The sequence below is a fragment of the Pseudophryne corroboree genome, unplaced genomic scaffold (assembly GCF_028390025.1).
Source record: "Pseudophryne corroboree isolate aPseCor3 unplaced genomic scaffold, aPseCor3.hap2 scaffold_394, whole genome shotgun sequence".
Taxonomy (NCBI): domain Eukaryota; kingdom Metazoa; phylum Chordata; class Amphibia; order Anura; family Myobatrachidae; genus Pseudophryne; species Pseudophryne corroboree.
In genome coordinates, this window is record NW_026970036.1 from 115,385 (window position 1) to 131,431 (window position 16,047).

The 16,047-nt window shown below is 46.5% G+C and overlaps 8 non-coding genes and 1 pseudogene across 8 annotated transcripts; 2 read left to right on the forward strand and 7 right to left on the reverse strand.

Annotated features, from left to right (window-relative positions):
• Nucleotides 1-7,795: 7,795 nt before the first annotated feature.
• On the reverse strand, nucleotides 7,796-7,974 carry LOC135022918 (U1 spliceosomal RNA; annotated as a pseudogene).
• A 3,497-nt stretch (nucleotides 7,975-11,471) lies between these two features.
• On the forward strand, nucleotides 11,472-11,635 carry LOC135022810 (U1 spliceosomal RNA). Its single transcript, XR_010219832.1, has one exon. It is a non-coding gene; the product is annotated as a U1 spliceosomal RNA (small nuclear RNA).
• Nucleotides 11,636-11,787: 152 nt separating this feature from the next.
• LOC135022844 (U1 spliceosomal RNA) lies at nucleotides 11,788-11,950 on the forward strand. The gene has a single exon (XR_010219863.1). It is a non-coding gene; the product is annotated as a U1 spliceosomal RNA (small nuclear RNA).
• Nucleotides 11,951-12,774: 824 nt separating this feature from the next.
• On the reverse strand, nucleotides 12,775-12,937 carry LOC135022874 (U1 spliceosomal RNA). The gene has a single exon (XR_010219892.1). It is a non-coding gene; the product is annotated as a U1 spliceosomal RNA (small nuclear RNA).
• A 152-nt stretch (nucleotides 12,938-13,089) lies between these two features.
• On the reverse strand, nucleotides 13,090-13,253 carry LOC135022818 (U1 spliceosomal RNA). Its single transcript, XR_010219840.1, has one exon. It is a non-coding gene; the product is annotated as a U1 spliceosomal RNA (small nuclear RNA).
• Nucleotides 13,254-13,927: 674 nt separating this feature from the next.
• Nucleotides 13,928-14,088, reverse strand: LOC135022921 (U1 spliceosomal RNA). Its single transcript, XR_010219934.1, has one exon. It is a non-coding gene; the product is annotated as a U1 spliceosomal RNA (small nuclear RNA).
• A 152-nt stretch (nucleotides 14,089-14,240) lies between these two features.
• LOC135022963 (U1 spliceosomal RNA) lies at nucleotides 14,241-14,404 on the reverse strand. Its single transcript, XR_010219973.1, has one exon. It is a non-coding gene; the product is annotated as a U1 spliceosomal RNA (small nuclear RNA).
• Nucleotides 14,405-15,078: 674 nt separating this feature from the next.
• LOC135022872 (U1 spliceosomal RNA) lies at nucleotides 15,079-15,241 on the reverse strand. Its single transcript, XR_010219890.1, has one exon. It is a non-coding gene; the product is annotated as a U1 spliceosomal RNA (small nuclear RNA).
• A 152-nt stretch (nucleotides 15,242-15,393) lies between these two features.
• LOC135022989 (U1 spliceosomal RNA) lies at nucleotides 15,394-15,557 on the reverse strand. The gene has a single exon (XR_010219998.1). It is a non-coding gene; the product is annotated as a U1 spliceosomal RNA (small nuclear RNA).
• Between the last annotated feature and the right edge of the window lie 490 nt (nucleotides 15,558-16,047).

Sequence of the window (16,047 nt, forward strand, 5' to 3'; positions counted from 1 at the left end):
ACAAGTACCAGCATGCAGGAGAAAAACGGGCCCGCTGGTACCTGTAGTTCTACTGGGGAAAAAATACCCAAATAAAAACAGGACACAGACACCGTAAAAATATAACTTTATTTCCCACCTGCCGACACACCCATACTTACCTATGTTGACATGAAGCAGTCGGTCCTCTTCTCCAAGTAGAATCCACGGGTACCTGAAAATAAAAGATAATTATACTCACCTGATCCAGGTTCCAGATTAAATCCACGTACTTGGCAAAACAACAAACCGAACACCCGGACCAGACGGACTGAAAGGGGTCCCATGTTTACACATGGGATCCCTTTCCACGAATGCAGACATCCGAATCTCGCGAGAATCCGACAGCGGGATGATGACGTTCGTGCGCGCTCGGGCTAGCCGAGCAAGGCGGGAAGGTTCGAACCTGCCTCGGACCCGTGTAAAATGGGTGAAGTTCGGGGGGTTCGGATTCCGACGAACCGAACCCACTCATCACTAGTATGTACGTGAGTGTCAGGTGCCGTGCGCGTACATACGTGTCAGTGCCGTGCGTGTACGTACGTGTGTGTCAAGTGTCGTGCGTGTACGTGTGTGTGTGTGTGTCAGGTGGCGCGTACCTACATGTGTGTATGTCAGGTGCTGTGCATGTGTGTACGTACAGGCGTGTGTCAGGTGCCGCGCGTGTACGTACGTGTGTGTGTGTGCCAGGAGCCGCGCGTGTACATGCGTGTGGGTGTCAGGAGCCGTGCGTATACGTACATACGTGTAGGTGTCAGGTGCCGTGCGTATACGTATATACGTGTGTGTGTCAGGAGCCGCGCGTGTTCGTACATGTGTGTGTGTGTCAGGAGCCACGCGTGTGTGTGTGTGTGTCAGGAGCCGCGCGTGTTCGTACATGTGTGTCAGGTGCCGCACGTGTATGTGTGTGTGTGTGTTAAATTCCGCGTGTGTACGTACGTATGTGTGTGCCTGGAGCCGCGCGTGTACATACATGTGTGTGTGTGTCAGGTGCTGTACGTGTATGTGTGTGTCTCAGGTGCTGCACGTGTATATGTGTGTATCTCAGGTGCTGCATTTGTATGCGTCAGCTGCCACGTGGGTGTCAGGTGTTGAGCGTGTATGTGTTTGTGTCGCATCTGTATGTGTGTGACTGTCAGGTGCTGCACGTGTATGTGTGTGTCAGGTGCTGCATGTATATATGTGTGTGTTAGGTGCTGTTCATGTATGTGGGAGTGGCAGGTGCTACATGTGTATATATGTGTGAGTGGCAGGTGCTGCGTGTGTATACGAGTGTGTGTGAGGTGCTGCGAGTGTATGTGTGTGTTAGGTGCTCTGAGTGTATATGATTGTGTGTCAGGTGCTGTGCGTGTGTGCGTTAAATGCCACATGTATGTATGTATGTGTGTCAGGTGCTGCGTGTGTGTGTGGGTGTGTCAGGTGCTGCATGTCTGTGTGTGTGGGTGTGTCAGGTGCTGCATGTGTGTGTGTGTGTGTGTCTGTCAGGTGCTGCATGTGTGTGTCAGGTGCTGCATGTCTGCGTGTGTGTCAGGCGCTGCATGTCTGTGTCAGGTGCTGCGTGTGTGTGTGTGTGTGTGTGTGTGTCAGGTGCTGTGTGTGTGTGTGTGTGTGTGTCAGGTGCTGCGTGTCTGCGTGTGTGTGTCAGGTGCTGCGTGTGTGTGTGTGTGTGTGTGTCAGGTGCTGCGTGTCTGCGTGTGTGTGTCAGGTGCTGCATGTCTGCATGTGTGTGTCAGGCGCTGCATGTCTGTGTGTCAGGTGCTGCGTGTGTGTGTGTCAGGTGCTGTGTGTGTGTGTCAGGTGCTGCGTGCCGTGTGCGTGTGTCAGGTGCGTGAGTGTGCGTGTGTCAGGTGCGTGAGTGTGTGTGTGTCAGGTGCGTGAGTGTGTGTGTGTGTGTCAGGTGCGTGAGTGTGTGTGTCAGGTGCGTGAGTGTGTGTGTGTCAGGCGCTGCGTGTCTGTGTGTGTCAGGCGCTGCGTGTCTGTGTGTGTAAGGCGCTGCGTGTGAGTGTGTGCGTGTGTGTCAGGTCCGTGTGAGTGTCAGGTGCTGCGTCTGTGTGTGTGTGTCAGGTGCTGCGTGTGTGCGTGTGTGTCAGGCGCTGCGTGTGCGTGTGTCAGGCGCTGCAGGGAGGGCGGGGGGGACGGACAGCAGGGAGGGCGGGGGGGGGGACGGACACACAGCAGGGAGTGCGGGGGGAGAACGGACACACAGCAGAGAGGAGGAGGGGGGGTGGCCGGACACAGCGGGAGGAGGGGGGGTGGCCGGACACAGCGGGAGGAGGGGGGTGGCCGGACACAGCGGGAGGAGGGGGGGTGGCCGGACACAGCGGGAGGAGAGGGGGTGGCCGGACACGCGGGGGAGAAGTGGAAGCTGGGTACACAGCGGTGGGCTGCCTGACAGAACTCACCCAGTGCTACGCAGCTCCGGCGATCTCCTCCCGCTTCATGGACCTCAATGAACTCACACGCCGGGAACCGCTGGCTGTCCTCCTGCAGCTCCACGTGACTCCTTCCCGCTCTGTCTCCTCGTGCCCAACTGCCAGAGCTACTCTCTGTACACCCCCTGCTGGCGGTCACTGCGCAGGCGCAACAAATTGAAATGCCCTATCTCTATAATGGGGCATATTTCTCTTAATTAAAAAAACCCTATAACTTTCTGAAAAACCACAAACCCAAAAGGCACTGCACTGGGGCATACTCTATCTAGTAAAACAAACCCCAAGTCTTAATTCGTCCTCTATCCTGACTTATGCCTTCCCAAAAAAATCTTCATTCACTCTATGGGAAAACGTTGTCAAAAAGCCACAGAGGGAGTGGCAGAAAAAAACTGACAGTTGGAAATTTAGCTTACTCCCAATTCCTCATTTTTTATTATTTTGCCCTGAAATTTGTCCTGCAGCAGCGGGTGACGATTCTACGCGTCCATACCAAATTTCAGCTCAGTACGTCCAATCAGTTTTGAGGTGTAGCCCCTCAAACACCATGCCCCCATCTCAGAAGTTCCCTATGGGAGAATTCCGTTTGTTCGATTCAGCCTTAATATAAGGGCACGACCGTGCCCTTATAATTGACTGTATTGTTTTCTTTCAAAAATCCACTTAATTTTCTTTACCCGATTATTAAAATGGTAATTGACAAAAACAAACTACATTGTCACCAGAAGAGCAATACAAAATGTACAAGTGATATATTAAAATCATCTTTCCAGCTTGAATTTCAATGATGCATTGGGGCAACGATTTTGTGAGAAACATCTTCACCCTTAAATAAAGATTTTCTTAATTCCTTACCTGTGTGCTAATTAGATATCACCTTGTTTTCACATTAAACAGACTTCCACATGAGAAAGCAGCAAGGATGCAGTGGCGTTAATGTTTCCTGGTGTCAACCTGTATTATTTCAGTAGATATTGAAATGAGGATGCATCTTGCTGCCTTTCCAATGAAGCAAGTTTAATTTAGTAATAGGTGAAAAACCATCCCTACAAATATGTTAATCAGATACTTGGCTTTGTGGACACTTTTCAGAGAACAAATTAGTTAGCATAAAAATAAAGCCAGAAAATGAAGAGCTGTTTAATCACTCAATTGGATTTTTCTGCCAGCATATTTCTTTTTCTCTGCAACCCACTGCTAAATTGTGCTTCCTAGCTGTTTTTATAAAATCACTGAATCAAATCTAACTCTGATTACATCAGAGAAGGCCAGGTACCCTACACCATAACAGGGGGTTTGAAATTTTGACTTGTCTACTTAAAGATCACCAAAATCTGATAACAAGGTCAATTAAGTCCCTGGGTGGAATTGAACCACCAACCTTTTGGTTAATAGCCTTACACACTAACTGATTGCGCCACAGCAACACTTTGCAAAAGTAGATACTGACAAAGGCTAATAAGCATTCATCTAGAACGATTCCTAGAAACATTTTAAAAAGTCAATAATGTGGAGAGTTTTTGTAAGATGTTTCTTCCATCAACCAATGAAGAAACACATTGGTACTTTCCCATGATGAGTGAGTGCTTCAGGATCTCTTGCACTTACATGTGCAGCAGAGTACTGTAATGGAAGCATGCTGGGTCCATAACCCAGAGGTAGGCAGATTGAAACTATCCTCTGCTATATGCATTTTTTTTTGTTAATTAAAGTAATCCAAAACTGGGATTGATATTTTTGCTCTTTTATTTTTACTTAAAGTACAATAACTTTTACCATTTTAATTTGTTTTAATAGTATATTGACAGTATTGTTTTCTTTCAAAAATCCAATTAATTTTCTTTACCCGATTATTAAAATGGTAATTGACAAAAGCAAACTACATTGTCACCAGAAGAGCAATACAAAATGTACAAGTGATATATTAAAATCATCTTTCCAGCTTGAATTTCAATGATGCATTGGGGCAACGATTTTGTGAGAAACATCTTCACCCTTAAATAAAGATTTTCTTAATTCCTTACCTGTGTGCTAATTAGATATCTCCTTGTTTTCACATTAAACAGACTTCCACATGAGAAAGCAGCAAGGATGCAGTGGCGTTGATGTTTCCTGGTGTCAACCTGTATTATTTCAGTAGATATTGAAATGAGGATGCATCTTGCTGCCTTTCCAATGAAGCAAGTTTAATTTAGTAATAGGTGAAAAACCATCCCTACAAAGATGTTAATCAGATACTTGGCTTTGTGGACACTTTTCAGAGAACAAATTTGTTATAAAAATAAAGCCAGAAAATGAAGAGCTGTTTAATCACTCAATTGGATTTTTCTGCCAGCATTTTTCTTTTTCTCTGCAACCCACTGCTAAATTGTGCTTCCTAGCTGTTTTTTTTTTAAATCACTTAATCAAATCTAACTCTGATTACATCAGAGAAGGCCAGGTACCCTACACCATAAGAGGGGGTTTGCAATTTTGACTTGTCTACTTAAATATCACCAAAATCTGATCACAAGGTCAATTACGTCCCTGGGTGGGATTGAACCACCAACCTTTTGATTAACAGCTGAACACACTAACCGATTGCGCCACAGAGACACTTTGCAAAAAGTACATACTGACAAAGACTAATAAGCATTCATCTAGAACGTTTCCTAGAAAAACTTTAAAAAGTCAATAATCTGGAGAGTTTTTGTAAGATGTTTCTTCCAGCAACCAATGAAGAAACACATTGGTACTTTCGCATGATGAGTGAGTGCTTCAGGATCTCTTGCACTTACATGTGTAGCAGAGTACTGCACTGGAAGCATGCTGGGCCCATAACCCAGAGGTAGGCAGATTGAAACTATCCTTTGCTATATGCATTTTTTTTGTTCATTAAAGTAATCCAAAACTGGGATTGATATTTTAGCTTTTATTTTTACTTAAAGTACAATAACTTTTACCATTTTAATTTGTTTTAATAGTATATTGACAGTATTGTTTTCTTTCAAAAATCCAATTAATTTTCTTTACCCGATTATTAAAATGGTAATTGACAAAAACAAACTACATTGTCACCAGAAGAGCAATACAAAATGTACAAGTGATATATTAAAATCATCTTTCCAGCTTGAATTTCAATGATGCATTGGGGCAACGATTTTGTGAGAAACATCTTCACCCTTAAATAAAGATTTTCTTAATTCCTTACCTGTGTGCTAATTAGATATCACCTTGTTTTCACATTAAACAGACTTCCATATGAGAAAACAGCAAAGATGCAGTGGCTTGGATTTTTGAAAGAAAACAATACTGTCAATATACTATTAAAACAAATTAAAATGGTAAAAGTTATTGTACTTTAAGTAAAAATAAAAGCTAAAATATCAATCCCAGTTATGAATTACTTTAATGTACAAAAAAATAATGCATATAGCAAAGGATAGTTTCAATCTGCCTACCTCTGGGTTATGGGCCCAGCATGCTTCCATTGCAGTACTCTGCTGCACATGTAAGTGCAAGAGATCCTGAAGCACTCACTCATCATGCGAAAGTACCAATGTGTTTCTTCATTGGTTGCTGGAAGAAACATCTTACAAAAACTCTCCAGATTATTGACTTTTTAAAGTTTTTCTAGGAAACGTTCTAGATGAATGCTTATTAGTCTTTGTCAGTATGTATTTTCTGCAAAGTGTCTCTGTGGCGCAATCGGTTAGTGTGTTCAGCTATTTATCAAAAGGTTGGTGGTTCAATCCCACCCAGGGACGTAATTGACCTTGTGATCAGATTTTGGTGATATTTAAGTAGACAAGTCAAAATTGCAAACCCCCTCTTATGGTGTTGGGTACCTGGCCTTCTCTGATGTAATCAGAGTTAGATTTGATTAAGTGATTTTATAAAAAAAACAGCTAGGAAGCACAATTTAGCAGTGGGTTGCAGAGAAAAAGAAAAATGCTGGCAGAAAAATCCAATTGAGTGATTAAACAGCTCTTCATTTTCTGGCTTTATTTTTATGATAACAAATTTGTTCTCAGAAAAGTGTCCACAAAGCCAAGTATCTGATTAACATCTTTGTAGGGATGGTTTTTCACCTATTACTAAATTAAACTTGCTTCATTGGAAAGGCAGCAAGATGCATCCTCATTTCAATATCTACGGAAATAATACAGGTTGACACCAGGAAACATTAACGCCACTGCATCTTTGCTGTTTTCTCATGTGGAAGTCTGTTTAATATGAAAACAAGGTGATATCTAATTAGCACACAGGTAAGGAATTAAGAAAATCTTTATTTAAGGGTGAAGATGTTTCTCACAAAATCGTTGCCCCAATGCATCATTGAAATTCAAGCTGGAAAGATGATTTTAATATATCACTTGTACATTTTGTATTGCTCTTCTGGTGACAATGTAGTTTGTTTTTGTCAATTACCATTTTAATAATCGGGTAAAGAAAATTAATTGGATTTTTGAAAGAAAACAATACTGTCAATATACTATTAAAACAAATTAAAATGGTAAAAGTTATTGTACTTTAAGTAAAAATAAAAGAGCAAAAATATCAATCCCAGTTTTGGATTACTTTAATTAACAAAAAAAAATGCATATAGCAGAGGATAGTTTCAATCTGCCTACCTCTGGGTTATGGACCCAGCACTTCCATTACAGTACTCTGCTGCACATGTAAGTGCAAAAGATCCTGAAGCACTCACTCATCATGGGAAAGTACCAATGTGTTTCTTCATTGGTTGATGGAAGAAACATCTTACAAAAACTCTCCACATTATTGACTTTTTAAAATGTTTCTATTAATCGTTCTAGATGAATGCTTATTAGCCTTTGTCAGTATGGACTTTTGCAAAGTGTTGCTGTGGCGCAATCAGTTAGTGTGTAAGGCTATTAACCAAAAGGTTGGTGGTTCAATCCCACCCAGAGACTTAATTGACCTTGTTATCAGATTTTGGTGATCTTTAAGTAGACAAGTCAAAATTTCAAACCCCCTGTTATGGTGTAGGGTACCTGGCCTTCTCTGATGTAATCAGAGTTAGATTTGATTCAGTGATTTTATAAAAACAGCTAGGAAGCACAATTTAGCAGTGGGTTGCAGAGAAAAAGAAATATGCTGGCAGAAAAATCCAATTGAGTGATTAAACAGCTCTTCATTTTCTGGCTTTATTTTATGCTAACAAATTTGTGCTCTGAAAAGTGTCCACAAAGCCAAGTATCTGATTAACACCTTTGTAGGGATGGTTTTTCACCTATTATTAAATTAAACTTGCTTCATTGGAAAGGCAGCAAGTGATGTCATCCAAGCAGTGGGTCAAAGTTGGCTTCAAACCTCGTCTGCTTATGAAAAGAGAAAAGGGGTATGCAGGGCATGGCGGCCTTTTGCGGTGCTTGGATGACCCCTAGTTCGCATTAAATAATGCAGTCGAGTTTCCCACATTTGGGGAAATCACAGGGGTCAGCATACCCAGAATGCAATGAATGAACCGCTCCCTGGGAGAACAGTCTTCATGACCATGGTATCTCCTATGCAAAATAAGTATGATTTGGGATAGGGCTGGGGAGGGCCGCTGCTCAGGCACATCTCTGTCAAGTAAAGGAGATTCAACTGAGGCAGCACAAGGGAACTCTCATCTGGGGACAACAACTGCAGGGAGAACACATATTTTCAGATGAACATGGGAGGGCAGAAGGCTGCCTAATACTGAAGCACCCCCAAACAACAAACCAAATGCAACAACTAGTGCAAGCATTCCTGGGGGAAGGCCTGCAGCAGATGGATTTGCATATGGCGATGTCATCCAAGCAGTGGGTCAAAGTTGGCTTCAACCCTCGTCTGCATATGAAAAGAGAAAAGGGGCGTGCAGGGCATGGCGGCCTTTTGCGGCACTTGGATGACCCCTAGTTCACATTTCTTGCAGCAGCTGGGCACTGTAACAGCTCCAGAGCTGCTCTGTAAGGCAAGTAAAAGGGTGTGGGCCCTGCAGCACTACCTGTAGTTCGCATTGTGCGAGACCCCTAGTTCGCATTAAACACCCCCACCCTCCTTCGGTGTGGGGCTCATGTTGGCCATGCCCCAGCCCCTGAAGCATTCACGCTGATTTCTTGCAGCAGCTGGGCACTGTAACAGCTCAAGAGCTGCTCTGTAAGGCAAGTAAAAGGGTGTGGGCCCTGCAGCACTACCTGTAGTTTGCATTGTGCTTTGGAAGGCACAAAGTAAGCAGACGGGAAGAGAAGTCAGGATAGTGCACAAGGGTATAGACGGGAGGGGCTCAAGAAAAAAGAAGTGGAAACAGACAGCAAACTAGGCTTCCAATGCACAATGCAAACTACAGGTAGTGCTGCAGGGCCCACACCCTTTTACTTGCCTTACAGAGCAGCTCTGGAGCTGTTTAATCACTCAATTGGATTTTTCTGCCAGCATAATTTTTCTCTTACGTCCTAGAGGATGCTGGGGACTCCGTAAGGACCATGGGGGATAGACGGGCTCCGCAGGAGACATGGGCACTTTAAGAAAGACTTTAGATCTGGGTGTGCACTGGCTCCTCCCTCTATGCCCCTCCTCCAGACCTCAGTTTACTACTGTGCCCAGAGGAGACTGGGTGCTTTTCAGGGAGCTCTCCTGAGTTTCCTGACAGAAAGTATATTTGTTAGATTTTTTTATTTTCAGGGAGCCTGCTGGCAACAGACTCCCTGCATCGAGGGGCGGAGGGGAGAGATGCACACCTACTTCTGTGAGTTGATAGGCTCTGCTTCTTAGGCTACTGTACAGCATTAGCTCCAGAGGGATCGGTACGCAGGTCTCACCCTCGCCGTCCGTCCCAGCGCCGCGCCGCCGTCCCCCTCGCAGAGCCGGAAGATAGAAGCCGGGTGAGTATGAGAAGAAAAGAAGACTTCAGAGGCGGCGGAAGACTTCATGATCTTCACTGAGGTAACGCACAGCAGTAAAGCTGTGCTCCATTGCTCCCATACACCTCTCACACGGCAGTCAGTGTAAGGGTGAAGGGCGCAGGGGGGACGCCCTGGGCAGCAATATAGACCTCTCTTTGGCAAAATAAATATATATGCAGCTAGGCACTGTATATATATATAAGAGCCCCCGCCTTTTTTTTACTATATTTGAGCGGGACAGAAGCCCGTCGCTGAGGGGGTGGGGCTTCTCCCTCAGCACTCACCAGCGCCATTTTCTCCACAGCACCGCTGAGGGGAAGCTCCACGGACTCTCCCCTGCTTATACCACGGTAGAAAGAGGGTCTTAAAGAAGAGGGGGGCACATAATTAGGCGCATATATATATGGAAATACAGCGCTACTGGGTAAACATAAAATTATTGTGTTTTTTTCCTGGGTCATATAGCGCTGGGGTGTGTGCTGGCATACTCTCTCTCTCTGTCTCTCCAAAGGGCCTTGTTGGGGAACTGTCCTCAGATAAGAGGATTCCCTGAGTGTATGGTGTGTCGGTACACGTGTGTCGACATGTCTGAGGTAGAAGGCTCTCCTAGAGAGGAGCAGGAGCAAATTAATGTGGTGTCTCCATCGACAACGCCGACACCTGACTGGATGGATATGTGGAATGTTTTAAGTGCTAATGTAAACTTATTACACAAGAGATTAGACAAAGCTGAAGCTAGGGAACAGTCAGGGAGTCAACCCATGCCTGTCCCTATGTCGCAGGGACCTTCGGGGTCTCAAAAGCGCCCACTATCCCAAATAGTTGACACAGATACCGACACGGATTCTGACTCCAGTGTCGACTACGATGATGCAAAGTTACAGCCAAAATTGGCTAAATGTATTCGATATATGATTATTGCACTAAAAGATGTTTTGCACATCACAGAGTCCCCTGTCCCTGACACGAGGGTACACATGTATAAGGGAAAGAAACCTGAGATAACCTTTCCCCCCTCACATGAGTTGAACGAATTATGTGAAAAAGCTTGGGAATCTCCAGACAAAAAGCTGCAGATTCCCAAAAGGATTCTTATGGCGTATCCTTTCCCGCCAATGGACAGGATACAGTGGGAATCCTCCCCTAGGGTGGATAAAGCATTGACACGCTTATCCAAAAAGGTAGCGCTGCCATCCCAGGATACGGCTACCATCAGGGACCCTGCTGACCGCAAGCAGGAGGTTACCCTAAAGTCCATTTACACACATTCTGGTACCTTACTCAGACCGGCAATTGCGTCGGCCGGGGTTGTAGCGCGGTGGCAGCGGAATTGCAGACCCGTCCTCAATTCCTGCTAAAAGTGGAATCATCCTTTCATATGAACCAACCTATTGTGATGCCTGTGGCTACGCGTGACTTGGAGGATTCCGAGTCCCTTGATGTGGTCAGGGCTTTGAAAATTTACGTGGCCAGAACGGCTAGAGTCAGAAAAACAGAAGCACTGTTTGTCCTGTATGCAGCCAACAAGATTGGCACCCCTGCTTCAAAGCAGACTATTGCTCTCTGGATCTGTAACACGATTCAGCAGGCGCATTCTATGGCGGCAAATCCATCTGCGAACTACAGGTAGTGCTGCAGGGCCCACACCCTTTTACTTGCCTTACAGAGCAGCTCTGGAGCTGTTACAGTGCCCAGCTGCTGCAAGAATTCAGCTTGAATGCTTCAGGGGCTGGGGCATAGCCAACATGAGCCCCACACCAAAGGAGGGTGGAGGTGTTTAATGCAAACTAGGGGTCAGCCAAGCGCCGCAAAAGGCCACCATGCCCTGCACGCCCCTTTTCTCTTTTCATATGCAGACGAGGGTTGAAGCCAACTTTGACAAACTGCTTGGATGACATCACCATATGCAAATCCATCTGCGGCAGGCCTTCCCCCAGGAATGCTTGCACTAGTTGTTGCATTTGGTTTGTTGTTTGGGGGTGCTTCAGTATTAGGCAGCCTTCTGCCCTCCCATGTTCATCTGAAAATATATGTTCTCCCTGCAGTTGTTGTCCCAAGATGAGAGTTCCCTTGTGCTGCCTCAGTTGAATCTCCTTTACTTGACAGAGATGTGCATGAGCAGCGGCCCTCCCCAGCCCTATTCCAAATCATACTTATTTTGCATAGGAGATACCATGGTCATGAAGATTTTTCTCCCAGGGTGAGGTTCATTCATTGCATTTTGGGTATGCTGACCCCTGTGATTTCCCCAAATGTGGGAAACTCGACTGCATTATTTGTGGTAGTGGGAGGCTGTGTTTGTGATTTCTTCTGGTCAGCTCTGGTAAAAGTCAGATTTCTTTGTTTCAGATTTTCCTTTAGCCTTGTTCTTCTTTCGAGAGTTCCCTTGTGCTGCCTCAGTTGGATCTCCTTCACTTAACAGGGGGGTGCCCGAGCAGCGACCCTCCCCAGCTCTAGCCCAACTCCTACTTACCTGCCAGGTGAGATACTATGATCATGAAGGTGCTTCTCCCAGGGCAAGGCTCACCCATTGCACTCTGGGTGTGCTGCCCCTGCGATTTCCCCAAATGTGGGAAACTTGACTGCATAATTTGTGTTTCCCCTGGTCGGCTCTCGTATAATTCAGATCTCTTTGTCTCAGATCTCTCTCCAGCCTAGTTTGCTGTCTGTTTCCACTTCTCTTTTCTTCAGCCGCTCCCTTCTATACCCTTGTGCACTATCCTGACTTCTCCTCCCGTCTGCTTACTTTGTGCCTTCCAATGCACAATGCAAACTACAGGTAGTGCTGCAGGGCCCACACCCTTTTACTTGCCTTACAGAGCGTCTCTGGAGCTGTTACAGTGCCCAGCTGCTGCAAGAAATCTGCTTGAATGCTTCAGGGGATGGGACATGGCCAACATGAGCCCCACACCAAAGGAGGGTGGAGCAGAAGGCTGCCTAATACTGAAGCACCCCCAAACAACAAACCAAATGCAACAACTAGTGCAAGCATTCCTGGGGGAAGGCCTGCCGCAGATGGATTTGTGGTGATGTCATCCAAGCAGTTGGTCAAAGGTGGCTTCAACCCTCGTCTGCATATGAAAACAGAAAAGGGGCGTGCAGGGCATGGTGGCCTTTTGCGGCGCTTGACTGACCCCTAGTTTGCATTAAACACCTCCACCCTCCTTCGGTGTGGGGCTCATGTTGGCTATGCCCCAGCCCCTGAAGCATTCAAGCTGATTTCTTGCAGCAGCTGGCCACTGTAACAGCTCCAGAGCTGCTCTGTAAGGCAAGTAAAAGGGTGTGGGCCCTGCAGCACTACCTGTAGTTTGCATTGTGCATTGGAAGGCACAAAGTAAGCAGACGGGAGGAGAAGTCAGGATAGTGCACAAGGGTATAGAAGGGAGCGGCTGAAGAAAAGAGAAGTGGAAACAGACAGCAAACTAGGCTGGAGAGAGACCTGAGACAAAGAGATCTGAATTATACGAGAGCCGACCAGGGGAAACACAAATTATGCAGTCAAGTTTCCCACATTTGGGGAAATCGCAGGAGCAGCACACCCAGAGTACAATGGGTGAGCCTTGCCCTGGGAGAAGCACCTTCATGATCATAGTATCTCACCTGGCAGGTAAGTAGGAGTTGGGCTAGAGCTGGGGAGGGTCGCTGCTCGGGTACCCCCCTGTAAAGTGAAGGAGATCCAACTGAGGCAGCACAAGGGAACTCTCGAAAGAAGAACAAGGCTAAAGGAAAATCTGAGACAAAGAAATCTGACTTTTACCAGAGCTGACCAGAAGAAATCACAAACACAGCCTCCCACTACCACAAATAATGCAGTCAAGTTTCCCACATTTGGGGAAATCACAGGGGTCAGCATACCCAAAATACAATGAATAAACCTCACCCTGGGAGAAAAATCTTCATGACCATGGTATCTCCTATGCAAAATAAGTATGATTTGGAATAGGGCTGGGGAGGGCCGCTGCTCATGCACATCTCTGTCAAGTAAAGGAGATTTAACTGAGGCAACACAAGGGAACTCTCATCTGGGGACAACAACTGCAGGGAGAACATATATTTTCAGATGAACATGGGAGGGCAGAAGGCTGCCTAATACTGAAGCACCCCCAAACAACAAACCAAATGCAACAACTAGTGCAAGCATTCCTGGGGGAAGGCCTGCCGCAGATGGATTTGCATATGGTGATGTCATCCAAGCAGTGGGTCAAAGTTGGCTTCAACCCTCGTCTGCATATGAAAAGAGAAAAGGGGCGTGCAGGGCATGGTGGCCTTTTGCGGCGCTTGGCTGACCCCTAGTTTGCATTAAACACCTCCACCCTCCTTTGGTGTGGGGCTCATGTTGGCTATGCCCCAGCCCCTGAAGCATTCAAGCTGATTTCTTGCAGCAGCTGGGCACTGTAACAGCTCCAGAGCTGCTCTGTAAGGCAAGTAAAAGGGTGTGGGCCCTGCAGCACTACCTGTAGTTCGCATTGTGCGTTGGAAGGCACAAAGTAAGCAGACAGGAGGAGAAGTCAGGATAGTGCGCAAGGGCATAGAAGGGAGCGGCTCAAGAAAAGAGAAGTGGAAACAGACAGCAAACTAGGCTGGAGAGAGACCTGAGACAAAGAGATCTGAATTATACGAGAGCCGACCAGGGGAAACACAAATTATGCAGTCAAGTTTCCCACATTTGGTGAAATCGCAGGAGCAGCACACCCAGAGCAATGGGTGAGCCTTGCCCTGGGAGAAGCACCTTCATGATCATAGTATCTCACCTGGCAGGTAAGTAGGAGTTGGGCTAGAGCTGGGGAGGGTCGCTGCTCGGGTACCCCCCTGTAAAGTGAAGGAGATCCAACTGAGGCAGCACAAGGGAACTCTCGAAAGAAGAACAAGGCTAGAGGAAAATCTGAGACAAAGAAATCTGACTTTTACCAGAGCTGACCAGAGGAAAGCACAAACACAGTCCCCCACTACCACAAATAATGCAGTCAAGTTTCCCACATTTGGGGAAATCACAGGGGTCAGCATACCCAAAATGCAATGAATGAACCTCACCCTGGGAGAACAATCTTCATGACCATGGTATCTCCTATGCAAAATAAGTATGATTTGGAATAGGGCTGGGGAGGGCCGCTGCTCATGCACATCTCTGTCAAGTAAAGGAGATTCAACTGAGGCAGCACAAGGGAACTCTCATCTGGGGACAACAACTGCAGGGAGAACACATATTTTCAGATGAACATGGGAGGGCAGAAGGCTGCCTAATACTGAAGCACCCCCAAACAACAAACCAAATGCAACAACTAGTGCAAGCATTCCTGGGGGAAGTTCTGCAGAATACGGATTTGCATACGGTGATGTCATCCAAGCAGTGGGTCAAAGTTGGCTTCAACCCTCATCTGCATATGAAAAGAGAAAAGGGGCGTGCAGGGCATGGCGGCCTTTTGCGGTGCTTGGATGACCCCTAGTTCGCATTAAACACCTCCACCCTCCTTTGGTGTGGGGCTCATGTTGGCCATGCCCCATCCCCTGAAGCATTCAAGCAGATTTCTTGCAGCAGCTGGGCACTGTAACAGCTCCAGAGCTGCTCTGTAAGGCAACTAAAAGGGTGTGGGCCCTGCAGCACTACCTGTAGTTTGCATTGTGCATTGGAAGGCACAAAGTAAGCAGACGGGAGGAGAAGTCAGGATAGTGCATAAGGGTATAGAAGGGAGCGGCTGAAGAAAAGAGAAGTGGAAACAGACAGCAAACTAGGCTGGAGAGAGACCTGAGACAAAGAGATCTGAATTATACGAGAGCCGACCAGGGGAAACACAAATTATGCAGTCAAGTTTCCCACATTTGGGGAAATCGCAGGGGCAGCACACCCAGAGTGCAATGGGTGAGCCTTGCCCTGGGAGAAGCACCATCATGATCATAGTATCTCACCTGGCAGGTAAGTAGGAGTTGGGCTAGAGCTGGGGAGGGTCTCTGCTCGGGCACCCCCCTGTCAAGTGAAGGAGATCCAACTGAGGCAGCACAAGGGAACTCTCAAAAGAAGAACAAGGCTAGAGGAAGATCTGAAACAAAGAAATCTGACTTTTACCAGAGCTGACCAGAGGAAAACACAAACACAGTCCCCCACTACCACAAATAAAGCAGTCGAGTTTCCCACATTTGGGGAAATCACAGGGGTCAGCATACCCAGAATGCAATGAATGAACCTCACCCTGGGAGAATAATCTTCATGACCATGGTATCTCCTATGCAAAATAAGTATGATTTGGGATAGAGCTGGGGTGGGCCGCTGCTCAGGCACATCTCTGTCAAGTTAAGGAGATTCAACTGAGGCAGCACAAGGGAACTCTCATCTGGGGACAACAACTGCAGGGAGAACACATATTTTCAGATGAACATGGGAGGGCAGAAGGCTGCCTAATACTGAAGCACCCCCAAACAACAAACCAAATGCAACAACTAGTGCAAGCATTCCTGGGGGAAGGCCTGCCGCAGATGGATTTGCATATGGTGATGTCATCCAAGCAGTGGGTCAAAGTTGGCTTCAACCCTCGTCTGCATATGAAAACAGAAAAGGGGCGTGCAGGGCATGGTGGCCTTTTGCGGCGCTTGTCTGACCCCTAGTTTGCATTAAACACCTCCACCCTCCTTCGGTGTGGGGCTCATGTTGGCTATGCCCCAGCCCCTGAAGCATTCAAGCTGATTTCTTGCAGCAGCTGGGCACTGTAACAGCTCCAGAGCTGCTCTGTAAG